This window comes from Pinus tabuliformis, chromosome 5_2 (assembly GCF_031772625.1).
Source record: "Pinus tabuliformis cultivar Carrire ecotype Pingquan chromosome 5_2, CPIR1, whole genome shotgun sequence".
Classification (NCBI taxonomy): Eukaryota; Viridiplantae; Streptophyta; class Pinopsida; order Pinales; family Pinaceae; genus Pinus; species Pinus tabuliformis.
The window spans coordinates 428,063,817-428,089,566 of NC_142306.1; the positions used below are offsets into that span (position 1 = coordinate 428,063,817).

Here is a 25,750-nt window from a genome sequence, read left to right on the forward strand (position 1 = left end):
AAAATAATACCCAGATACAGAATATGCGAAGAAAAGATACCCAGAACATAGAATATGCGAAGAAAAGATACCCAGAACACATAATAGCAATGATTTTATTATTCAAAGAGCAATGTCACATGCCTCTTCGAGGGGGAAACCTCCAATAGAGCAGAGCTCGATTACAAAATAAGACACGATGCTCCTCGCAGGGAGTCTCTATCCTTTATATATGACTCATACATGCAATACCACGGGCCAATACCGTGGGTTTTATTAATACCATCTATCTAATACTACGAGCCATTTGCAACTAACTGTGGTCCCGTCATTAATTTCGGGTTAACCACTTACAAATATTAATATGGGCTTTATTGACTCTTGACTATGACATGATCCCATGACATAAATAAGGGGGTTAGGGTGGGACCCTAACAAACATCCATCACCACATAGGCCAACTTTTACCTACCACACGACTCTTTCATACCATTAATGCCTTTTTCAAAAAGGGACATATCATTCACATCTAAAGTAGATTTTTAGTGTTGTTTCTTTTGAATTAGGTTTTTTTATCGAGAGTTTTCCATCCATAAAATCAATTTTCAGCTTTTGAAACCATGTTATCTATGATTTTAATATAGCCACTCTAAGTGAACTTTTTCTTACCAATACGAACTCCTTCTCATGGAAATCTGACATGGAGGATGTACTAAGAAGTTAATGATTGTAACATATTACCTTAGGATAATAAATGCCTCCCATTGGTGCTGATAAGAGAGCCAAATGGGATGGTATGAATGATGAAGCACGTGGATTAATTAGAATGTCCATTTCCCCTAATTTGCAATTTCATTTTCACGAAATCAATGATATGAATGAAGTCTAGGAAAAGTTGAAAAAGATATTTGGCTAACCTATATTATTAGATCTCATTAACCTGAAAATTAGATCATAACTTTAAGTCCTAATGATTTCTATTACATTGAATATTATTTATTTAAGTTCAAAACACTTAGACATTTACTTTCATACTATTAATTGAAACTAAAGGATGAGCGTTTCATATATTATTCTTTCCAATATTGGCTCTAGATACTCTATTTTTGTATCTATATTATATGCCATTAAAGAAACTCTTCGAATGCCTATCGAAAACCATCTCTTTAATATTTTGTGGCTCCTTGATTCACCTTTGATTAGAGAAAAAGGAAACGTCTTCCATATTAGAGAAATTAGCAATATAGTTACATCTAACAAGGCCCTAGTGGCCCAATAGAAAGATAAAACCAATCATCCAAAGAAGCAACATTCTCGCAACAGTGAGAAAAATAAGGATCTCAAACCCTCTAAATCATCCTCAAATCCTAATGATGACAAGGGACCATAATCAAAGAGTAAGAAGACTAACAAACATTGAAATTATTGTGGGAAATATGGATATGTGAAGTATAAATGTTTTAAGAGGATGGAGGCCTTGGAAGTAGAAATGAAGAAGCGTAACATCAATCTTGATTCTTCTTATAACACTTCTTCTCATCGACATTCACTTTCTACTTCTAGTTTATCCTTCAATGCAACATCTACTTCTCCTTCTGATGAGTGGCTTATTGATTCTGAAGCATCTTATCATATGGTTAAGAATAAGGCCATTTTGTTTCTCTCAATGATTGTAACACTAAACAAATATTTGTTGGTGATAATAGAGTGTTTTAGGGTTTAGAATAGTTCAAGTATATAATGGGCATTTCAATGATGTATTATGTGTTCCAATTCTTTCCTACAACCTTCTATCAATACATCAAATCACTCATTTAGATGAAATTTGAATAGTATATTTTTCACCTCATCAACTTGTAATTAAGGATTTGAAATATCATCATCATGTCCTTTACACTATAATAATTGATGTTATTGCCTAATTATACAAGTTTGAAAATTTTGGGTCATCGTTTTTTTCCTCAAATAGTATATTTTTCACCTCCTCAACTTGTAATTAAGGATTTGAAATATCCTCATCATGTCCTTTCCACTGTAATAATTGATGATATTACCTAATTATACAAGTTTGAAAATTTTGGGTCATCATCTTTTTCCGCAATTTTTATTGCTCATCGTGATAACTTGAGAAACCTTTGGCATGAGTGCTTTCGCCATCTAAACTAATGCTACTAGATCAAAATATAGTGACTACTCTTCCTCTTATTTCTTGCAAAGATGGTGTTTGTGCTTGTTGTATTCCTGCAAACATCATAAAGAAAGTTCTCACAAATTTGCCTCTTGTTACACATTAGCCCCTTTGTAGCTTGTTCATAGTGATTTGTGTGGTCGACTTTATTCTCGTTCTTTCTTCGGGCTCAATTACTTATTAACTTTCATGGATTACTTCTTAACTTTCATTGGTGGCTTCTCTAGTTAAAATCTTTTCTGTTTTTTTAAATATTTATTATAAAAATTTTACTATATGATTAAGAAAATTATAATTTTTACACTTTTCATTGTATTTTATTTAACACTAAAAAAAATTAATTATTTTTTTAAGTTATGCCAATTCAATATCTAAATTAAAATTTTAATAATGTTTAAAATTATTGGAAAAACTTTTAGTTAAAATCACATAAAGAAACTATATAAGTAAAACTACACTACATGAACAAAATGAATCACACTAATGATTCAAAACGGGTTGACTTATAACAAAATGAATCACACTCATGATTCAAAACGGGTTGACTTATAATTTCTTTGTGTGAGTTTTACAGAAAAATATCTCAACATCTCAAATATTTTAAATTTATAATAAACAAAATATATATATGCCACCATAAATATGCGGAATAAACTTTGATTATCACCCATTTTAAGTGCCCACCCAACTATTAAGTGATATCATAGAGAGAACAAAAGTTTGGATGGATAGGTTTGACGTTAGAAATAAACTTTGCTTTGTTAAGAGCATAAACGTTCATGGAAGAGCTGGAGCTATTGATCGTAGCTGCAGCTGAAAGTTGCTAGCAGCATGGAGAATGTGGAGGGCGTACTCTATTTAGACCATGGTTACAACTATGACGTGCTATGAATTTTAGCAATAACTAAGGAAATGTCAAGCTTCCGGCGGGTCAACTCAAACTCGAGGCTTCCGGTGGCGGCCGGGACGGTGTTGGCAAGGAGATCCGTTCCTGCAAGAAAGTACGCCTGCGTTCCGGGTGAGGGCTGGCACTAGGGCTGAACTCCTGGGTGTCAAACTGTATGCAGTTGCATATGCGGAAGAGTCCCGTGATCCCGATTGTGTGAAAAATGCACCGTTCAGCATCAGATCATCTTCGGATATCCAGTTCCAGCTCTTCCATGCATTGTTGCTCAAGTCGATGGTCTCCCGCCTAGTAACGTCCTTTGTGTATGGATTTGCAGAAGCGCGGAATCTGTTGCCTTGACTCAAGATTGTAGGGTTTGCACTTCCACCGATGGCGTAATCTTCCCACTGAGTGTACTCATTGTTCACTACATGGAATTGCCCAAATCGACACCTACACTCACGCAAATGATTCATTTATAATTGAATTCGTAAATAAAATCTCCTGCTCTTTGCGCGGACAAAAGGGAACAAGACGTAGAAAATTAGGGTTTTAAAAATGATAATTAATTATTTACCTTGGCATTCTTCCATTGAGACCTTTGCCAAAATGGTTAAATGCAACTGTTACTTTCAAGATCTTGTCGTCAGCATAGTTGTCATTATGACCAAACAGCATCACCTGCAGAAAAACCTAGATATGTTATCATCTGTGAATCTACATGCAGAATGCATGAATGAATGAATGAAGTAATGAATGTGAGTCACCTCGTTGTGATATGTGAAGTGGTTGTTTGAAAGGGTGACACTGGTCGATGCCTCCACTACGTCAATAAGACCATCGGCGCAGTTAGACATGGAGCAATGGTCCACCCAGATGTTCCTTCCTGTGAAGATGGTGATCCCGTCTCCCTCAGAAAGACCTCTAAGACCGTAATGCGATGGAGAATTTCTTACCATGGCGTTTCTCACTTATGTGGAGGCCGTGAATGATGATGTTTGTTACATTCTGAATGGTGATACAGGGCCCACCCTGACCAATCTGAACGTTGACGCCACGTCCATCGATCGTCTTAAAACTGTTCATCATCAGCTCTTCTTTGAGCAGGATGACCATGTCTCTCTTGAAGATGATCCACAGAGGTTCACTCTGAATCACACCATAACGCAGAGTTCCTGGCCACGGATTCACTGGATCATCACCAGGATCTGTAACAACATAAAACTTACCATTTTTTCCACCAATAGCGTCCTTGCCAAATCCAATGGCGCACTCTGCCAGTCGTTTTCTGTTGAGCCGCCAATTGGGGTCGCAGCGCCAGCAGTCATCGATTGGATTACCAGTTGCGCATGAGAAAGCGCCGCCCAGCTCTCGTCCTCGCTTTGTGCCGTTATTACTGCTCTTCTTTCTGTTAGAATACATAGATAAAACATTAGATAAATAAATTAAGCAAAAATATTAACAAATTACTGAAAGTAACGTTGCAGTGGGCCATAATTCATTTACTCATGAACGGATTGCGCTACGACGCCTGTAACTTTTCCCACAGGAAACTCAGAGCTAGATATATTGGTCGGTGTTATTATCTTCTGTCCTATAATCGTCTCTCCAGGCTCCGGTCCAAACGGCTTGCCCACCTCGCCATTGGCGAAACAGAGAATTCCGATCCACAAAATACAACACAAAATACTAAAATAATTGCTCATTTCAGCGGTCACTACTCACTAAATATTCGCAATTCACGAATACCACCAGTTCGATCTCACGTCTGTCTTGTCAAATAAACAACAACAAACGCTGTAACTACGGGTTGTCGCCACACTCTCTGTGCTCCCGTCTTGCCAATACCAGGCATTTCTTATAGCATTGATCACGGATCTTTGCTCATGTCATTCCTAATCCCTACACACTTCGTAAATTAGAGTTTATTTTGCAGTTGAGCTGGCCACATGTTTCCATCAGGACTAGAGAGTTCTGCGGGAGTACGCATACTTTTATGTTTTCATATTGATTGAGTCAGCATGCACGTACACAAAAAATTTCGTTGTAGTCTAACGGGACTGTTTTTTTTCCATGAGATTCATGGAAATTCTGGTTACATTAGGAGAAAGTCCGATACAGATTTTTATAAATCCAAATTATAATTGTTAAATTTCAAAATTTTAGGTGATTTACACATTTTTGATGGTACTGAATCTATTTTCATTATAAAAACATAATTCAAACCGTGTCTTTACGCCCTAATTCCAACTACTTTTGACCATTCAAACAATTCCTCAACTTCCTTAAACAACTCCAAAATCATTCAAAATATTATTTTCCTGAACTTCGACACCGAACGTTGGAACTTAGTTTTCCATCACTTTTCTTACTATAATTAAACAACAATAACACCCAAAAATAGAGTTTGAGTGGCCATTATACTTATTATCCAAAAATGCATGCCATATCCTCCTTATTTGACGGGTCTTGCAACACTAGTATCCATGTATCACAAATATAGAATTTAAATATTTATCATTCAAAATGTTATTTTCCTAAACTCCGACGCCTGACGTTGGAACTTAGTTTTCCATCACTTTTCTTACTATATTTAAACAACAATAACACCCAAAAATAGAGTTTGAGTGCCCATTATACTTATTATGTTGGAATATTAATTCCAACTGCACAGCGGCAGGCGGACGTGGGCAGCCAACTCAGCCAGCACGCTGCACCCGAAACCGCCAGAACGAAACCACCCTCTTGTTCGCACCACCTTTGGCAAAAGGCTGTATCCGCCGGAGGGGCTCCGAACACATTCACTTGCCGCCACGCGTCCCATGTACGAGCACCGAAAAACCACTTTCCCCGGACGGTAAAGGTCGTGCTGGTTGCGGAAGAGTGGTGTGCGAATTGTGTTGGATCGGGTCTGCAGGCTCAGATCTCCGAGAAGCTGCGCGAAGTTTAATGAGCGGGCGTGACGAATGGGGTGGCGACACGTGGCACCGAAGTGACGTCAGCCGACCCCCGCCCGCGTCAAATCAATTTTCTTTGTCGTTTTCTTTGGTTGACTGCCGTAGGTGAAAAGTCATGTTTTTAATGGTTTTACGTGGAATTAGGTGGCGGCCCGTTTAATGTGGTTATGGGCACATACGTTTTATATATTTTTATATATGTATGTACGTAGTTTAGGTGTGGGCCATTTAATATAGTATGGGCCATTTTTATATGTTTTTTATATATGTTTCATATAGGTTGTAAAAGAAATATATACGTGCAGCAGTTTTATGTAATGTGCCTACTCACGGTGGTGGCCGCGTGTGATATTTTTTAATGTAGAACAGGGCGTGCTGTAGTTATTTTTTTGGTGTGCCTGCGTGCAAAAATGAAGTAGTTCATGGAAGTGTAGATTGAACGCCAGGCAAATGAATGCACAGAAGAAAGCACAGCAGTGCTGGAAACATAACAGAGGCAAACTGTTATGTATTGTTGACCATAAAGAAAACACAGGAACAGCTTGAAGCTGTTTTGTAAATACCCACAGCAGTGGAAGACCAGAAGTGAGAGAGAGACAGAGTTTCTCCAGTGAATCCCTCTCTGCGCAGAGGATGAAGCATGTATCAGTATTTTTGTTTTAAATCAATAGAAGTTTTTTTTTACTGTGTAATGGACTGTGTTCTGAGTTAATTTTTTTTATTAAAGAGGTTCTCTGCAAATGATCCTGGACAAAGGAAACAGAGCATTGGCTCTGTGCTGTTTATTTAGTGTTGGTTTTGGTATTTCCCCCATTGCAAAAATACCCAACAGTGGTATCAGAGCTAGTCCAGGCTCTTTGAAGACTCAAAGAAGCTGAAGGAAGGTGTGGTTGCAGCAGTCAAACTTCTCCAGCAGTGTGAAGACTCAGCCAAAAGAGTTAAGGTATTTTTCAAAGCTTTCCTTTTTTGTTACTGTTAAAGGAACAGTCATTGATTAAAAAAAACACAGTCAAGGTCTTGAAGCCTAGTTAAGAATGGCGAGGTCAAAGAAGAAAGCCTCCAAGCCTGCTAAAAATGTGTCTCCCTCCTCTACTAAATTAGAAGGCAATCTGTTTGAAAGCATTGTATTTGAGGTTCCAAAGTTTGATGGAAACTTTGATGTATGGGAAATAATGATGAGGGCTTTCCTAATGTCTGAGGGGATTGAAGTCTGGGAGTCAGTGATTGATGACAGCAAGATGGATAAAGAATCCATGGAGTATGATGCACAAGCAGCAAAACTAATCTTGGATGGACTCCCTGATTCAGTGAAGAGGAACCTTGGAAAATATACATCAGCAAAGGATATATGGGACAGACTGCATGACCTTCATGCAAAGGGAGCACTGACCATGACAATGAGTCAAGAAGAACCCATCATAGAAGCTGAGAATGAAAAGCTTGACCTCATCAAGCTTCAAGTAAAAGAAAGGGATGAAGAGCTCATCAGGCTTAAGAAGGAGCTTGACCAATGCAAGAGGAAACATCATGAAGAAGTCATATCCATGACAAATCAGCTGAATAGTGCAAAGAAGCAGGCAGATGCCTTGACAAGTCAACTTGAACAAAGGCACATGAGAGTGAATAAGCTTGTGGAAGAGATTGGACAGTACAAAGTAGAGGTCTCCTCCCTTAAGTCCGAACTACAAGAAGCCAAGAAGCAGGCACAAGGAGCTGAAAAGAAAGTGAAGAGCAGTCAAACAAAAGATGAAGAAATCTCCAAAATGAAGACAGATATTATCTCCTTCAAAATAGTAGCAGCTGAAGCTACTCGTAGCAAGGAAGAAACTGAGGGACAACTAGCAAAGAAAAATAATGAATGTGAAAAGTTAGAAGAAGAGATTGTCCTCCTCAGGAAGAAGGTTGAAGGGATGAACAAGATCATGAAGAGCTCTCAAGCTTTGGATGACATGCTCAGCTATCACAGATCTCCATCTGATAAATCAGGACTTGGGTATGTAGGTGAACCCTCAAACAAGGATGAGGATGCTCTAAGCAAAGGAGATGTGAAGAAGCCACAAAGAAGTTGTGATGCTCCTAGTTCCAGCAAAGGCAAGGAGAAAAATGAAGGTTGCAATAGAAGAGATCCTGCTCCAAGTAGAAAACCAGCTCCAAGAAGAAATGTAGCTGATGGCAAAAATGCAAGAGGCAATGGTGATCATCAAAGGATCTCAAGGCAGCAAGGCTTCAGAAGTACATCAATGAAACCTCCGTCTCCCAGGTACCAAAGTTCATTTTATGGTTATTGTTATGCTTGCTCAAACTTTGGTCATATGGAAAAAGACTGTAGAGCATTTCATGGAGATAGATGTTGTGGTCCTCGACAATCTCCAAGAAATAATTTCACAAGAAGAAATCATGAATTCTTATTCATGAATGAAGTTGAATGCTTCAAGTGTCATAACATTGGGCATATGGCACGTGACTGTAACTTGACATGGGCTCTTACACAAGCTAGACCCATGCAAAAGAAGAAAGTTACACAAGAATGGAGAAGAAAAGAAATACAGTGTGAAAGTCCCTTAAGCAACGCAGCTGATCTAAATTTGTTTTGAGAAGAGTCTGCCAAAAGAAGACAAGCATACATTAAAGGGGAGCTTGAATTTTTTTTGTTTGCTGAACTGTATTAACAGTCATTTGCTGATGGAGGATGTATTGCAACGCAGCAGTTGCAAATGAAATCTTTGTTAATCCCTCTGAAAGGTAACATGTAGCAGTGATGAAATGAGCAATGTTTCTGCTTTGTGTTTATGCAATATGCACAAAAATGCATAAAGAAGAAAAGATGGCAGCGCTGAAATGTAAAGAGCAGCAGCGGGATAAGAAAAAAAATGCAAATCATGGAGACCCTCACAGCAGTGGGAAGACAAAATACAAAACAGCAGTTTGGATTTTTTTTTGTTATGGTGCACACGCATTGAAATGCATAGTAATGGAATGTAGTTTTCCTTTTATGTAAAGTGAGAAAATATACTCATAGGGACAGCAGATTTTTAATGCACATGGGATGAATGAGAATGTGTATGGCAGCAGAAAATTGAAAGGGATTGCACAGCAGTGCATTGTGTAAAAAAAATGAATGAAGCTGAAGATTGTGTGAAGCAAGGGTGCATAAGAAAAGGGAGCAGCCCGTGTTAATTTTTTTTTCTCTCATGGAGAATGAAGTGCCAAGTGTATGTGCACACAGTAGTGCAAATTGCAGCAGCAACACAACAGCAAGTGTATGGACAGCAGCATCTTGAAGAAAAGTTTTCCCATCGTGAAGAAGAAGAAGTATACAGCAAGGCAAATAAGAAAATGCAGCAGCATGAAGCTTTGTTGAAGAAATGTGTTTTTACACAGCAATGCAAATGTGAAAAATGCAGCAGCAAGAAGTTATGGACAGCAGCACAGGTAAAAGAATTTTTTTTTACAGCAGTAAATGTAAGTGCAGTGAGTGTGTTGTTTGCATCTGAAATGCAAGTAAGACACAACAGAAGTATGATTGTAATTAATGAAGGGGAGCACGCAGCAGCGTGAAGAAAAGCTTTCCCATGGTGAAGAAGGGAAGCACACATTAGTGCACAAGTAAAGAATTCTCACACAACAGTGTGAATGTGAGAAAGGAAAGGCACAGCAACGCACATGTGATTTTTTTTAACGCACAGCAATGCAGAGTTTGTAAAGAAATGTAAGAGCAGTGCAGGTGTAGACGCAGTAGCGTGGAGCAGACACAGCAGTGTGGGGTAGATGCAGCAAAGAAAATGGAACAACAGTGTAGCAGAGAATATGCAGCAGCATAAAAGAACATTGTAATGAACTTGCACACACAGCAGTGCAATGATTGTTTGTTTTGGAACTGCATTTGAAGCAGTCATTTGGTGAAACCCTCTGTTAAAGAGGAAGGTGCTTTTCAGCACATTGTCAAGGTAAATCCCTCTATCAAGAGGATGATGCTTTTCAGCATAGTCATTAGTGAATCCCTCTGTTGAGAGGAAGATGCTTTTTAGCATTGTTTGGTAAATCCCTCTGTTAAGAGGAAGATGTTTTAATAACAGGTGAATCCCTCTATCATGAGGAAGGTGCTCTTCAGCACATTGTAATGGTGAATCCCTCTGTCATGAGGAAGGTGCTCTTAAGCACAGTTTCAGGTGAATCCCTCTATTAAGAGGAAGACAACTTTGTTTGTTTGTGAACTACATCAGAAGCAGTTGGTGAATCCCTCTATGTGAGGATGATGTTTGGGTAAGATTGAATGCCCAGCAGTTGAAATTAAAGGGGAGTGTTGGAATATTAATTCCAACTGCACAGCGGCAGGCGGACGTGGGCAGCCAACTCAGCCAGCACGCTGCACCCGAAACCGCCAGAACGAAACCACCCTCTTGTTCGCACCACCTTTGGCAAAAGGCTGTATCCGCCGGAGGGGCTCCGAACACATTCACTTGCCGCCACGCGTCCCATGTACGAGCACCGAAAAACCACTTTCCCCGGACGGTAAAGGTCGTGCTGGTTGCGGAAGAGTGGTGTGCGAATTGTGTTGGATCGGGTCTGCAGGTTCAGATCTCCGAGAAGCTGCACGAAGTTTAATGAGCGGGCGTGACGAATGGGGTGGCAACACGTGGCACCGAAGTGACGTCAGCCGACCCCCGCCCGCGTCAAATCAATTTTCTTTGTCGTTTTCTTTGGTTGACTGTCGTAGGTGAAAAGTCATGTTTTTAATGGTTTTACGTGGAATTAGGTGGCGGCCCGTTTAATGTGGTTATGGGCACATACGTTTTATATATTTTTATATATGTATGTACGTAGTTTAGGTGTGGGCCATTTAATATAGTATGGGCCATTTTTATATGTTTTTTATATATGTTTCATATAGGTTGTAAAAGAAATATATACGTGCAGCAGTTTTATGTAATGTGCCTACTCACGGTGGTGGCCGCGTGTGATATTTTTTAATGTAGAACAGGGCGTGCTGTAGTTATTTTTTTGGTGTGCCTGCGTGCAAAAATGAAGTAGTTCATGGAAGTGTAGATTGAACGCCAGGCAAATGAATGCACAGAAGAAAGCACAGCAGTGCTGGAAACATAACAGAGGCAAACTGTTATGTATTGTTGACCATAAAGAAAACACAGGAACAGCTTGAAGCTGTTTTGTAAATACCCACAGCAGTGGAAGACCAGAAGTGAGAGAGAGACAGAGTTTCTCCAGTGAATCCCTCTCTGCGCAGAGGATGAAGCATGTATCAGTATTTTTGTTTTAAATCAATAGAAGTTTTTTTTTACTGTGTAATGGACTGTGTTCTGAGTTAATTTTTTTTATTAAAGAGGTTCTCTGCAAATAATCCTGGACAAAGGAAACAGAGCATTGGCTCTGTGCTGTTTATTTAGTGTTAGTTTTGGTATTTCCCCATTGCAAAAATACCCAACATATTAACCAAAAATGCATGCCATATCCTCCTTATTTGACGGGTCTTGCTACATAAGTAACCATGTATCGCAAATATAGAATTTAAATATTTAGGTTTTAATAGTGGGACATCATGTTGCACAACTTTTATCTGGAAACAAATTGTGTAGAATTTAGTGAACAGAGAAATTTAGAACAAACGCTTTGCCATCATCAAAAACACACAAATCTTAGGAAAATTTTGTCAAAATAGGGCCTCGTTGATTACAATTTTATGAACATTTACATGGTCAATGATCCGTGGCGAACGCGGAAATCCATGGAAACTTTTACCACATTACCCTCGCTTATTTTGTCAATCACGAGTCCTATTTTTCTGTATCGCCACACTTTAACGTGCATGTTACTTGGATCTAACTACAATCACTCGTTATTAATTTGAAAATTAACATCTAACTACAATCACTCTGAAAATTAAGATCTAACTACAACACTTTAACGTGGATGTTTCTTGTTTTAATTGAAAATTAAGATCTAACTACACTCACTGGTTATTAATTTGGAAAATTATTATGGTTCATACCTCAGTAAAACTAAGTTCTTCTTTTTCTTATAAAAATATAGACGACTAAGCACGGAGTGCCCCTTACTCTGACCTAATTCCATTCCACGAAAACAAAGAAAACTTATAATTAACATTTAAATATAGTTATTATTTTATTATAAAACATAAATCTGAAATACTGGAAACGTCTTAGCTGAACTCCAATTTTCAAAATATTGTCCATTGCCGAGATTTTTCTTTGGGAATGTGCATAGTGGCCCTGAGCCATCCCGCAAGTAAAACGAGCTATTCTGCTGGAGTATCTTTTTATATGTTATATTTTAGGAAGAAATGTTCAAGCATATAAGCCGGAATGTTTTGACTATCATATGAAATAAGAGTATTTGTTTTTAAACTTTTATTTGTAATTTAAAAATATTTACTGGCTTATTAAAGGAGACTAGATTACATGTAAGAATCAATTTTTTGTTTTATTATTTATTTAAATGAAAAGAAACTTATCTTTATGATAATTGTGATCATAAAATGAAAGTTTATTTATGGAAATTTTTTTGGGTTATAGTTTTTTAATTTTTTGGCATATCTAATTTGTGGTTTGAGTAGTCTTACTCTATAGGCATTTCAAGAGGGTTAAATTTTTCCCAAAAAAATTTCAAATAGAAAACATTTTGATTATAAAACGTCTTAACAAAACATTAGATTACCATTTGTTGTACACCTTATAAACAACTATAATTGTTCACTTATATATTAAAATTATATTAGTTTAATTATAACTAAAAAAATTAGTTACTAAAGTAAATTATATTAACTTAATTATAGTTAAGATTGATTTTTATGTTATATTTAATTACATTTATAAATGAAATTAATTTTAATAAATAAAATTAATCTTGATAATTATTTAAAAAAATATTGATTACTTAATGAGAAAATGATTTAATTTTCCTAAAACAAAAAGTATATAATAAATTTCAACCAATAACTAAACTCCACCCTATGATAATCAAATTGGGTAACTAAGTTTTACCAACAAAGTTTATTGTATTATGTCCATGATCTATTTGAAGGAATGGAAAGACCAGGACTCAATAGACCTATACATTGAGTTTGAAAAAGTTTCACTATTATTTTTTAATGGAAAGAAATTAATTTTCTGATTTTATTTGTTATTTTTTAAATATTTTGTTAATGAAAGTAAATATTCTATAATATTTTATTTAGTAATAGTTGAAATTTGATATATTGAAAATTTTAATGGTATTTTTTTTCCTAAATTAAAGAAAAATTAATAACTAGGATGGCTATCACTATAACTTTTAAGTAAACCACACCATCCAAAAGAACTAACTTTATAACTATGTTTTTTCTATTAATTTTCACCTTTTAAATAGAATTGCATATTATATTTAATAATAATTAATTATATTAAAAAATATTTATTATCCATTAAAATTTGTTTATTTTAAATTTATTTTATTTTACATTATTTAAAAACAAATATTTTAATAACTCTTCAATTATACATAAACATTCGTCTTAATTCTAATAAATTAATTTTTTAACCCTTTTCACCCTAACAATATATTTTGCTTAAATATCCCAGTTCATATTATAATTTATATTTTAAAAAAATTAAAATGTTATATTTCATAGTATAATTTATATTAAATAGTTATATAAATTCTAAATAATGTTCTAAGAAAATTAATTTTATAACATTCATTTTTATATTTTTAAAGTCAACAAATTTAAATAATAATTTAAAAGGAAGAAAACTAATTACATAACAATAACTTTTATATTCTACTTCTCAATTTGAACACTAAAATTTACTTATAACAAAATATTTTAAATTAATATATATAAATTATTGAAAAATAAAATAAATTATATTTAAAATAAACCGAAGTGAATGATGTTTTTCATAAAGCATTCATAGTTATGTAAATTTTTTAATAATAATAATTTATTGACTTGTAAGGATAATATTATTTTCACAATGAATTTGAATATCGTGAAAAAAATAAAATGGGAGAAGCTGAATCATTTTTCTAAAAAATATATTTTTTATCTATAATATTTCTAGTATAAAACTATGCAATTTGAATTTTCCTAATAATGATATGTTATTTGTCATATAAAATATAATGCAAATATTTATTATATTGCACCTAAATGATGGAATTTCTTTTGAAAAAATGTATAATTGTACAAAACATATTATTTTAGTCTAGAGCCATTTTTCAAATTTTATAATGTTAATTTTAAATTTTATTTTATGAAAATAATTATAGCATTGGTGGATGGTATTAGTGTCAAAAGGGAAGCCCTTATGTATTTCCAATATGCCATGTTTGTCACTCCAAATCTAATGAAGCAACAAGGTGAGAAAACATGTGCTATAAGAATGTTTTTGTGTTGTAGAACATGTGCACATTCTAAAGTGCATGTATACTTCTTGAACATGGACCTATTATTGTGAGTAAAATTATTTGTCTAATGTATATCCTCCACCTCCAAGTGGGATAATAGTGGCATTAGGAAGGATTTGGGCATTGTGTATAGGACCTAGGGTCGTTAACATGGTAAGGGAAGGAAATTTTGGCCTTGAGCTATAAAGGATGGTTCTAGGTATCAAGAACCAAGACCAACACCTTGAACCACCACACATCACTTCTCAATGGTATTTTGCCCTGTGAATGGGGATATTAATGACATTAGAAAAGTTTCAATGCTAGTTATTGGTCTTATGGACTTGACATGGTTTACAAACAAATCCCAAGTCTTAGGTTCTAAAGGAAGCTTCTAAGCATATAGAGTGAAGAACAATGAATCAAACAATGACAGAGAACACCTTGAGGGAATCCTTAGTAGGGGTATAGACATCACCAGAATATTTTGAACATTAATTTTGAGTCTTAAGGCCTTTAACAAGGTCATGAGTGGAAACATAGTGATTGGACCCTAAAGTGATATTTTTGGAATACATGGGTATGAAAATTTCCTTTCCATTAATTAGGGATATCAGTGCCATTAGGAGGATTTTTTTATACTAGGTACAAAATTCTTTGGGCCTTAAACATCATTGAAGGAGGAAACATAATCCTTGCACATGAAAGGAAGATTCTAAGCATAAAGGTTCAGGAATAGTACATTGATCCACCGTATTGGACCTATTAATCATATCATTGTCATCCAAGTAGGGATATTGATGAAATTATGAAGTTTTTAGAATTAGGCATGGGTCTTAATGCCTTGTACATGGTTAGGAGGTGATGCCCAAGTGTTAGGCCATAAATTAAGATTATAAGAATCAGGGCCAAAGAACGTGACCTGAAAAGGATATATTGGCCTCTAAGTGGGGTTATGTGCACCATTATAATATATGCGTTCACAAATTATGGTTTAAGGGGTTCTCAACATGTTTCCATGAGGAAACCTAGGATTTAGGACTTAGATGAAGGTTTCATGCATCTAAGGGTAAGAACAACATCTTGAACCCATACATATAACCTCCTCCAAGTATATCATTTACCTCGTAGTGTCCATATTTGCAACACTAGAGCTTTTGAAAAACTAGGTATTAATCTAAATAGTTTGACCAAGGTTAGGTGATAAAACTTGTGCATTAGGCATAAAAAGTAGCATTTTGGGTTCAAGAGCCATAATGAGTCCCCAAAACACCGTAAATGACCTCTATGTGGGATATGTATCCGTCAAGTTGCAACTCAGACAACATTAGAAGGTTCTCATCACCATTTTGATGGAGAAAAATCAAATATTTGGACCTGAAATAAGATTCCAAGCATACAACTCCAAGAACAATGCCTCAAACCACCATGCCTAACACCTTGAGATTATCAACACCTTGTTAGTTTGATATGGGATTCATTATAAAGTCTTAACCTTTAATTTTAAGTCTCATTGTGTTGACCATGGTTGGAGGAGGAAACTCATGCCTCAAGCATTAAAGCTAACTTCTAATGATTTGGATTTAAACAGGAACGCAACAAATTACAAAGATAACCATAAATACATATATGCAGTGGAAATAATACTTCATTTCATTAATGTAAAATACTGAAATATGCTTACAAACAGTAATGGAATTAAACTAGCTAGGGCGATGGTAGCTTATCTCTGAGAAGAGATGTGTGGTAGCTACATGCCTCTGAACTGTGTTACAATGAGGCTCGAAGGCCTATTTATTTTTGAGAAATAATGGAAAACCCTTCACATCCCAAAACCTAACCCTAGAAGATGAAACACCAAATTGTGGGCCCCGTTTGGGTGAATTGGCACATTAATTTCCCGGGGTCGTAACTTTGGCATATGATCTCCGTTTGATGCATACAATGGCTCGTTAGAAAGATCTATCCAAGCACTACAACTTTGGGAAGCGCAACATCAGTCCATGGATCCATGTTGCCCCCAGATTTCCCAAAAAACGTCGTTTAGGGCCTCAAAATGGCTCCAGAAGTTTAGGACCCGAAAAATTGCTAAAAATAGTAAATTGTGCTATAATTAAGGAAACTGACAAAATGAAAGAGACAGTTGTGGGGGTCCAAATGGGATAGGTGGGTGGCCACCAACATCCACCTGTATCATTCCTCCCCCCTTAGGAAGCAATGGTCCCCATTGCGTTGAGTTCCTCCCTAAGATGAGGAAGCTTTTGCTGATCTGGGTCTCTGGTGAGCTGTTCTGCAATCTCTGATGCGTCCAGAAATGGTGGGAAGCATGGTCGATGACGGTCCACATTGAACACTCGGTGCAAGCGAAGGAATGGAGGAATGTTGTGCTTCAGATCATTGTTTCCCATAGCCTTGGTACTAGTGTAAGGACCATGTCGGAGTGGTCTGAGTTTCTGATGGGTTCTGGTAAGGCGTTCTCTTTCCAGATGTAACCAAACTTTGTCGCCCACCTGAAACTTATGTGGTACCCTTGTGGGTGAGGAGAAGTTGCTCCTATTTTCTTTCATGACCGTATCCCTTTGCTGCGGCTGCTACGTGGAGGAACCCTTTGTGGGGGTGATGGATGTAGCAAAGATCTTCCCCTTACTTTGGGAGTGAATCAGATATAAAATGAATTTCCTAGTCTGGGAGATGAGCTTACTGCCTTTCTTAGTAGTGATAAAAGAGGTGGCGGTACGTGGGGCTACCTCCGGTATCCTGTATAATGAATTATCCAAAGAAATAATGACAGCGCGAGGCCATGACTCATACACAGCATGTCGCCTCCACAAGTATGTTTGGCCTAATAGTACATCGCAAACATCCAGAGGTGTAACATCACACAATACCTCGTCTGTGAAGGGCTTGATGCTGTAGGGAAGGCAGCGCTACTACCGAACTTTGAGATCTCGTCCTTCGTGAAGCCACCTGATACTATATAGTTGCGAGTGTGGTGTAGTCGGTAGGTCCAACTGCTTCACGACCTCTACTGAAATAAGGTTCTTTTAGCTGCCACTATCGACAATGAATTTCAACGACAAACCCTTCACCCACATTTGTGAGTGGAAAAGACGTTCCCCCTCCTCTGGGTCTTTGGGTTCATTCTTCTGGATCTTGGCAGTGGCAACATTGACACTTGGCTTTGCATCAATGATCTGCTTCCCTTTGCCATTCACCTTGTTGGGTTCTAACTCAGGGTCGGAACATGCATCTGATTTGGAAGCCTTCAACTCAGCCACCAGTGACTGCTTGGTCTGACACTCACTTGTGTTGTGAGTGGGGCTCTTGTGGAACTCACACCACTTTCTTGTGTCCTTCTTCAACTTCATGGTGTTGTTCTTTTCTTGCAGCTTCGACGGGTTGTCTTGGGTTACCCCACCTTGGCTTTGTCCTTTGGTCTTCATATTTGCAGATCCAAAGTCTCGCTTCTTCTGTTTGAGCTTTTTCTCGTTTTTGACAGCGTATCGGTACGTCGTGCCAAGTGAGGGGATGTTCAGGAACTCCATCTCTTCCTGGATGTATTTGTGTAGGCAACCACTGTATTTGAGTACCAGATGCAGCTCAAAATCTTTGATACCCAACTATGTGTGAAGGGTATGAAAAATGTTTGTGAACTCTGGCACATCTTGGTCCCTTCCCTGTCGCAGTGTGGTCCATTTGATGTATTTTTCCTCATAGCTTTTGACAGGGTAGTACTGCTCCTTAATGGCATCTCGGGATGAATCCAAAGTGGGTGCAGCTGAAAATAGTGAGCCTGTACCTTCATCCTTCTGCTTGCAATAGGTTTCCCACAAGTCCTTAACGTGGGGGGCTACTTTGAGAAGAGCGAAATAATATTTTCCTGACTCGAAAATTCATGAACAGAAAAATACCCATCTAGCATATTTAACCATTTATCTACAGCATATGCGTCTATCCTACCCTCAAATATGGGGATTTCAAAATTGACTTGTACCTTAGTTGGTGTGGCATTTCCAGAGTAGATGTTGGAAGCCGATATGTCACCTATGGGTAGTCGTTGAAGAATCTGGGCAAAGCTATCCATCATCACATTCCATTGTCGCTCGAGGGCTTCTTCGAACAAGATTTTGATAGGATCTCCTGCCCCCTCATCTTTCTTTTCATCTGTCAAGGGAGGCCATCAAGATTTGTGAGGCTGGTCTTACAAAGGTTCGACCAGTTCAAGCCCTAAATCCTTATATCCTGACCTCGTTGGGGACATGCAAAGAAAAACAGAGAAAAAGTATACCACTATGATGCCACTAATCTGGATTTAAACAGGAATGCAACAAATTACAGAGATAACCATGAACACATATATGTAGCTGAAATAATACTTCATTTCATTAATGTAAAATACTGAAATATGCTTACAAACAGTAATGGAAATAAACCAGCTAGGGCGATGGTAGATTATCTCTGAGAAGAGATGTGTGGTGGCTACATGCCTCTGAACTGTGTTACAATGAGGCTCAAAGGACTATTTATTGTTGAGAAATAATGGAAAACCCTTCACATCCCAAAACCTAACCCTAGAAGATGAAACACCAAATTGTGGGCCCCGTTTGGGTAAATTGGTACATCAATTTCCTGGGGTCGTAACTTTGGCATACAATCTCCGTTTGATACATACAATAGCTCGCTAGAAAGATCTATCTGAGCACTATAACTCTGTGAAGGGAAACATCAGTCCATGGACACATGTTGCCCCCAAATTTCCCAAAAAAGCGTCGTTTAGGGCCTCAAAATGGTTCCGGAAGTTCAGGACCCGAAAAATTACTAAAAATAGTAAATTGTGCTATAATTAAGGAAACTGAAAAACTGAAAGAGACAGTTGTGGGGGTCCAAATGGGATAGGTGGGTGGTCACCAACATCCACCTGGATCATCTAAGGCTAAAAGGACATGGAAAGGAACTTGAACCATCACATAGGATCTTTGTATGGGATATTTCATCTTTAAGATGAAATATCGTGTTTATTAGAAGGTTTTATGCACTAGATTTGGGTCACGGTTCTTTGCTTAAGGGAGGAAACCCTAGCCTTAGGCCCTAAAGAAAACTTCTTTCCACTAAAGGTTGAGAATGACACCTCATATAACAACACATGATCTATTAAGGGTATTCTTGGCCTCTAAGCTGGGATATGGACACCATTAGTAATTTTTAAGCACTAAGTATGAGTGTTTGGTCATTAAATATAGTCAATGGTGGAATCTTGGCATTAAGGTCTAAAAGCAACTTATAGAGCTCAAGGTTCATAAATGACACTTCCAAACACCATACATCACCTTTAGAGGGAATATTTAGCCTTCAAGTGGGGATATGAGCATTATTAGTATATTTTAATCATTGGGCATGGATATAGGTCCTTTGATATGATTAAGAGAGGAAAATTGGGCCTTAGATAATAAAGGAAGCATCTAGAAATCTAGGGCCAAGAACCACATGTTGAACGAGCATAAAGAACCTTTCCAAGGTATCCTTGCTCTCGAAATGAGGATAATTACCATTATGAGCTTCACAACATTATGTTAGTCTCTCTAGACCTTAGATATGGTTAGGGGGTCAAACCTGAGATTTAAGCTGTAAAAGAAGTTTCTAGGCTTCTAGGGCCAAGGATGTTGGGTATATTATATTCTTTGTATAGTTAACCCCATGAATTGTGTTTGTAATGCGGGGGTGGGGTTGTAAGTGGGATTGGATACCCCTTCCCCCCAAACCCCATTAGAAGTTTCGAGTGTGAAGCCAAGAAAGAAAAAAGGAAAAAAGGTTTTTTTTGGTCCACTTTTGGTTTGTTTTTGGTGTTTTTTAATCAATGATTTTGGCCCATTTTAATTTGATTTCATTTAAGATAGATAATTTGGGTTAATGGATTATGGTTTTTGATACCATAAAATCCTATGTATTGTATTGTAAATTGTGACATTAATACAATGAGAGTTATAGGTGTAGCTATAAACATTTGTTGGTTTCCTTGATTAAGGATTTTTAGTGTAAATTTATGAGTATTGTGTGTGAATGCCAATATTTTATTTTGAATTTTATAAATAATATGAGTGTATAGTTAATATTGACTCGGTCATAGAGTATTTAAGATAATGTTGACCCTATGATTGATAGGTTTATTGATGGTGGTTTATGACCTAGGATTTTGGTAACTTATGGTATTTTCCCATGAAATTTGATGAGATGAATCGTATTTAAGGGTTAAAGAAATACATTTTAAGATCCATTAATTGGTTGGAATTGGTTCGGCTTAGACATTTTTGGCTAAGGGTAATAGATATCTATTAGGTATTGGTTTCTCAGTTAAGGGTTGCTAGGATAATTCTCTAATGTCTTTATGTCCATGGATTTTATGTTACTTTTTCTATTTCTCTTTTTAGATTCTAAAATATGGTGTTAGCACTAGGTTTTCCTAGACCCTCTAGTAAGAGTGAATTTAGTTTTGGATGATACTTTGCTTGAGATAAAGTTGCTTTGCAAGAAAGAGTGTGGAGAAACCCAACAATAGCATTTGTTTTTGTTTATATAACAAGATAGACATAGGATCAAACTAGTGGTACTCATGAATTATGAACACCAAGTTAGTACTAACTACTAAAATGAAAAATTACATTAGTATTTTGAGTTACATACTATGCATAATAATACTCTATTGCATCCATGGCTAGGTGGCCATGCCATTTGGTTCAGACTTTGGAGAGAAATTTATGTGGTAAAAGAAAGATGCATCAATATTTGAGTAACCTATGGGAAAATTTTGAAATGGAAAAAAAATCATGAAATAAGAATAAAAAGACAAGATGAGGACAAGATATGGGTGGTGTTTTGTCATGTGAAATCAGTAACCCCATCAATGATTGTTGTCACAATGACCCTAACTAGAAGTCCAATAGAATATAACTAGCATATTGTGGCATTGGGATGTTATTGGAGACCAAAATGTCCAATTTTATTTCATTACAAATTCATGTGATAATCTGGTGGATTCACTGAGAGGTACTTTGTACAATGACATATTTTAGACAAACCCTCTCTAGATCATACTCAAGAAGGACATGAACATCCAAATAAAGTAATACATAATCATCAATAGTTGGTGAAAATGGGAAGAATCTGGGATGAGTAGATGAGATCCTTAGGAAGGATGAGTTACCACAAAGTTTTATACCTCTAAATCATCCATCCAAGAACTCTACTAACTATTCCATGGGGGAAATGTGGAGTCTAACAAAAAATTTCCTTTCAATGTGGTACTTTGGTCAATGAAACTCATAATGTTTTGTGGAATTGAAGTAGAAAACCAAGGTTCAATTCATATTGGATATATATTGCTTCATTTGGAGAAAAACTATGGAAATTCCATTATAATATGTTAGGATATTTAGACACTTAGGAGTTATTTAAGTTCAACTTGGTCTAATGTGTCTATTAGGTAAAAGTGTGTTTCTATAGTATGAATTAGTTGCATTGTAATTCGATGGTCATGATATGTTACCTCTCTTCCATGCATTTTTGCTCAAGTTAATGGTCTCCCGCCTAGTAACCTCCTTTTTGTATGGATTTATAGAAGCAAAGAATATGTTTCGTTGACTCAAGATGGTAGGGTTTTCACTTCCACCGATGGTGTAATCTTCCCATTTAGTGTAGTCATTATTCACTATATGAAATTGCCCAATCGACACCTACACTCACGCAAATGATTCATTTATAATTGAATTCGTAAATAAGATCTCCTGCTCTTTGCATGGACAAAAGGGAATGAGACCTAGAAAATTAGGCTTTTAAATGGTTTTAAAAATGATAATTAATTATTTACCTTGGCATTCTTCCATTGAGACCTTTGCCAAAATAGTTAAATGCAACTATTACTTTCAAGATCTTTTCGTCAGCATAGTTTCCATTATGACCAAACAGTATCACCTACAGAAAAACCTAGATATGTTATCATATGTGAATCTACATCCAGAATACATGAATGCATGAATGAAATAATGAATGTGAGGTCACCTCGTTGTGATATGTGAAGCGGTTGTTTGAAAGGGTAACATTGGTGGATTCCTCCACTACATCAATAAGACCATCGGTGTAGTTAGACATGGAGCAATGGTACACCCAAATGTTCATTCCTATGAAGATGGTGATCCCGTCTCCCTCAGAAATACCTCTAAGACCGTAATGTGATGGGGAATCTCTTACCATAGTGTATCCGCACTACAACACCAAGGGAACTTTTAAGACATTTTTTAAGACAAAAGAAATATTTTGTCTTAAAAAATCACCTTTTATTTTAGTTATTTTATATTAAAATTTAATATCAATTGAATTGTCTTAAATATAAAATGTAAGAAAAAACAGTTCGAGACAAAAATATTTTAAGAAAAAACTTTATATTTAAGACAAAAATATTTTAACACAAAAGAAGTTTGAGACAAAAATATTTTAAGACAAAAACTTTATATTTAAGACAAAAATAATTTAAGACGGAAATATTTTGAGACAAAACTTTATATTGAAGACAAAAGTAGTTTGAGATAAACATTTAAAGACAAAACTTTATATTTAAGACAAAAACAATTTAAGACAAAAATTTATATTTAAGACAAAAATAGTTTGAGACAAAAATATTTTAAGACAACTTTATATTTAAGACAATGACCACTTTAGATGAAACCTATTTAATACAATTAACAATTAAGACACAAACATATCAATTTAAGACAATATTATCTAACAACTGCGAAATTGACTCTGACAGTGCGCCCTAAGTCTGCCAGCTTGCAAGAAACTACTGTCTTGCACCTATACTGAGGTCATTATTTTACTTACAAATCACATTATCTTATATAAAGACAATGATTTGTTGGGCTCTTTGTTTTGTGGGGATAGTCGATTAAGAAGAATGCAACAACTTTTACTGGCAAGATTTCTCGGACATCAATTCCTCTTCTATCCCTTTCATATATGTTGATATGATTATAGATAACTTGTTTATCATTGAATTTAGCACTGCTATACGGAGGGGGATTTTAAGACAAATTTTTAAGAGAAAATAAATATTTTGTCTTCAACTTTTCAGTACAAGGCGCTAGTAAAAAAAGGTAAAGGATTAGGGGTCTGTCTACTAGAATTCACCAAGTGGTTGGTTTACCATGGTTGTGAAGTGATATTCAACAAAGGAATAACGTTCCTGAGACACATAGCCATGGGGTAGGTGAAGCAGATCGGAGTTCATGTGAATAACCTATATAAGCTAGATGTGGAGGATTGTGTTGCATTAAGAATTAAGGCAGACAAATTTCAGGTCGTGATGTCGATGAACTTTGGCACAAAATACTTGGTCATTGGAATCATGGTACCTTGAATATTATACAACAAATAACCACTGGCCTCCCTAAAGGAGCACTTAAGTAGTAGGATATATGCAAAGGATGTACGTAGTGGAAGTACATAAAATCCACATTCCATGATCGGGACAACAAAGCACATGCAATCCTAGAAAGGATCCACTATGATGTTTATGGACCTTTCACGACAACCTACACTATCGAAAAAAATATTTTGTTATTTTTATTGATGACTTCTCATGACAGTGTTAGATCTTCTTCATGTGGAAGAAAGATGAGACATTTTCCAAGTTCTTAGAATTCAAGACACTGGTTGAAAAAGAAGCTAGCAAGAAGGTGAAGGCTCTGTTGTAGTGGCAGCAGCACCCTCCAAAATATTGGCCCGCATCTAAGTTTTGGAGCCTACTATGGATATTGTGATCGATCATTACTTAGTCACTTATTGGTAAGTTGATGATCTCAAGCTCCCATTTTCGATCTTAAGAGTCATTCATTCTTTTACCTTTACATAGAATGTGTCATGTTTGGGCATGGGGGTTATTGCTTGTCATGCAAAGGGAGGTTTGTTTTTCTTCAAGGGAAAATATTTATGAGAATGGGTTGTCCTCACCACATAGACATGTTTCACACTCATTTCACACACTCTTACACAAGTGTCGCCTTTATCCTCCCAAAGTCTATCATCAGAGCTGCACTTGCCATAAGCTGCCACAAGGGTTGTTGCATTAAGTGAAGTATGTGTTATATGTCCTGGATGATCTATGTTGTATCGTTAAGTTTTCAAGTGTGTGATCATAGTCAAGTTTTATCACTATTCACATCAGTTCCATTGATCCATCACTTAGCTAAATTCAGAGTTTCCTTAGCAACCTAGCCTCATCCAACTTTCCTAAACTATGCACTTCGCATATGTAACCCTCAATCTTTTCCCTTTTCTGTTGGAACTGTGTAATGCATAGAAATCCCAACCTCCCTTAGCATTCAAAATCGTGCAATGGTTTCCTCTAATGTCCTTCCCTTAGCCGGAACCCATTGTCTCTAGAAACTGTGCATTTTTGTCCCTTGACTACCCAGTCTGCCTTACATCCTAAAATTGCGTAGATGTGTCCTCCTAGGGCCTCATCACATAGCAATTCCTTTCATCCTAACATTGTGTAAATGTGTCCTCATAGGGCCTCATCCCTTAACAGTCACTAGCTAAAACTACAGAATTATGTCTCTCATGGGCCACGAAGAAAGATGACATGATAGATGACTCTCAAGGAGCTGAGGAGAAAAATAAGTAGGCCAAGGAACCCAAGGTATGATAGAATATCGGGACCGCATGAAGACTCCATCTAATGCATAACCCTTTGAAGGCAAGGTATGAAAAACAAAGCACATCTTTTGAAATACACCTCTTACTATAGCTTAAAAGTTTTCTTATCATTGTCGTATCATTCTGTCTTCAGTGACATGCATGGTTGCAATAAATAAAAGTCATTCCATGTGTTTCCTCTACGTGTCTTGCTGCCTTTCACTTATTTATTACATAGCTTAGAAGATGAAGAGTATTACCACTTTTATGAGAAGAGTCTTCAGCAAAAATCACATCCAAATTCATATTGCTGACGTGTTTCGAACCAATGAGTGTGGTTCACCCTCAAGACGAGTTAAAGAACCAGATCAAGGCTGCATGTTAAATAGGGAGAGCAGTTCATCCAATGGCTATATTTGACTGGGAAAATGGTTAAATTGACTGGGCAACTAGATTGGACCACTTGCTGCTAAGTAACAGCTACATTTGACTGGGTAACAGGACCAAGGGTTAAGAAAGGCAAAATTAATAAGTTAATTAAATTTTATTAATTTATTATTATTATTTTATGCAAATGGCTAGTTAATTAGTTTAAGGGTTATTTTGTTATATTCATTAAATAGTCAAGAACCATAACCTAATAATAGGATCATT

At 36.5% G+C, this 25,750-nt stretch overlaps 1 pseudogene; it reads right to left on the bottom strand.

The window, feature by feature from the left end:
- Positions 1–3,103: 3,103 nt before the first annotated feature.
- LOC149159438 (putative pectate lyase 8) lies at positions 3,104–4,759 on the bottom strand (annotated as a pseudogene).
- Positions 4,760–25,750: the final 20,991 nt, after the last annotated feature.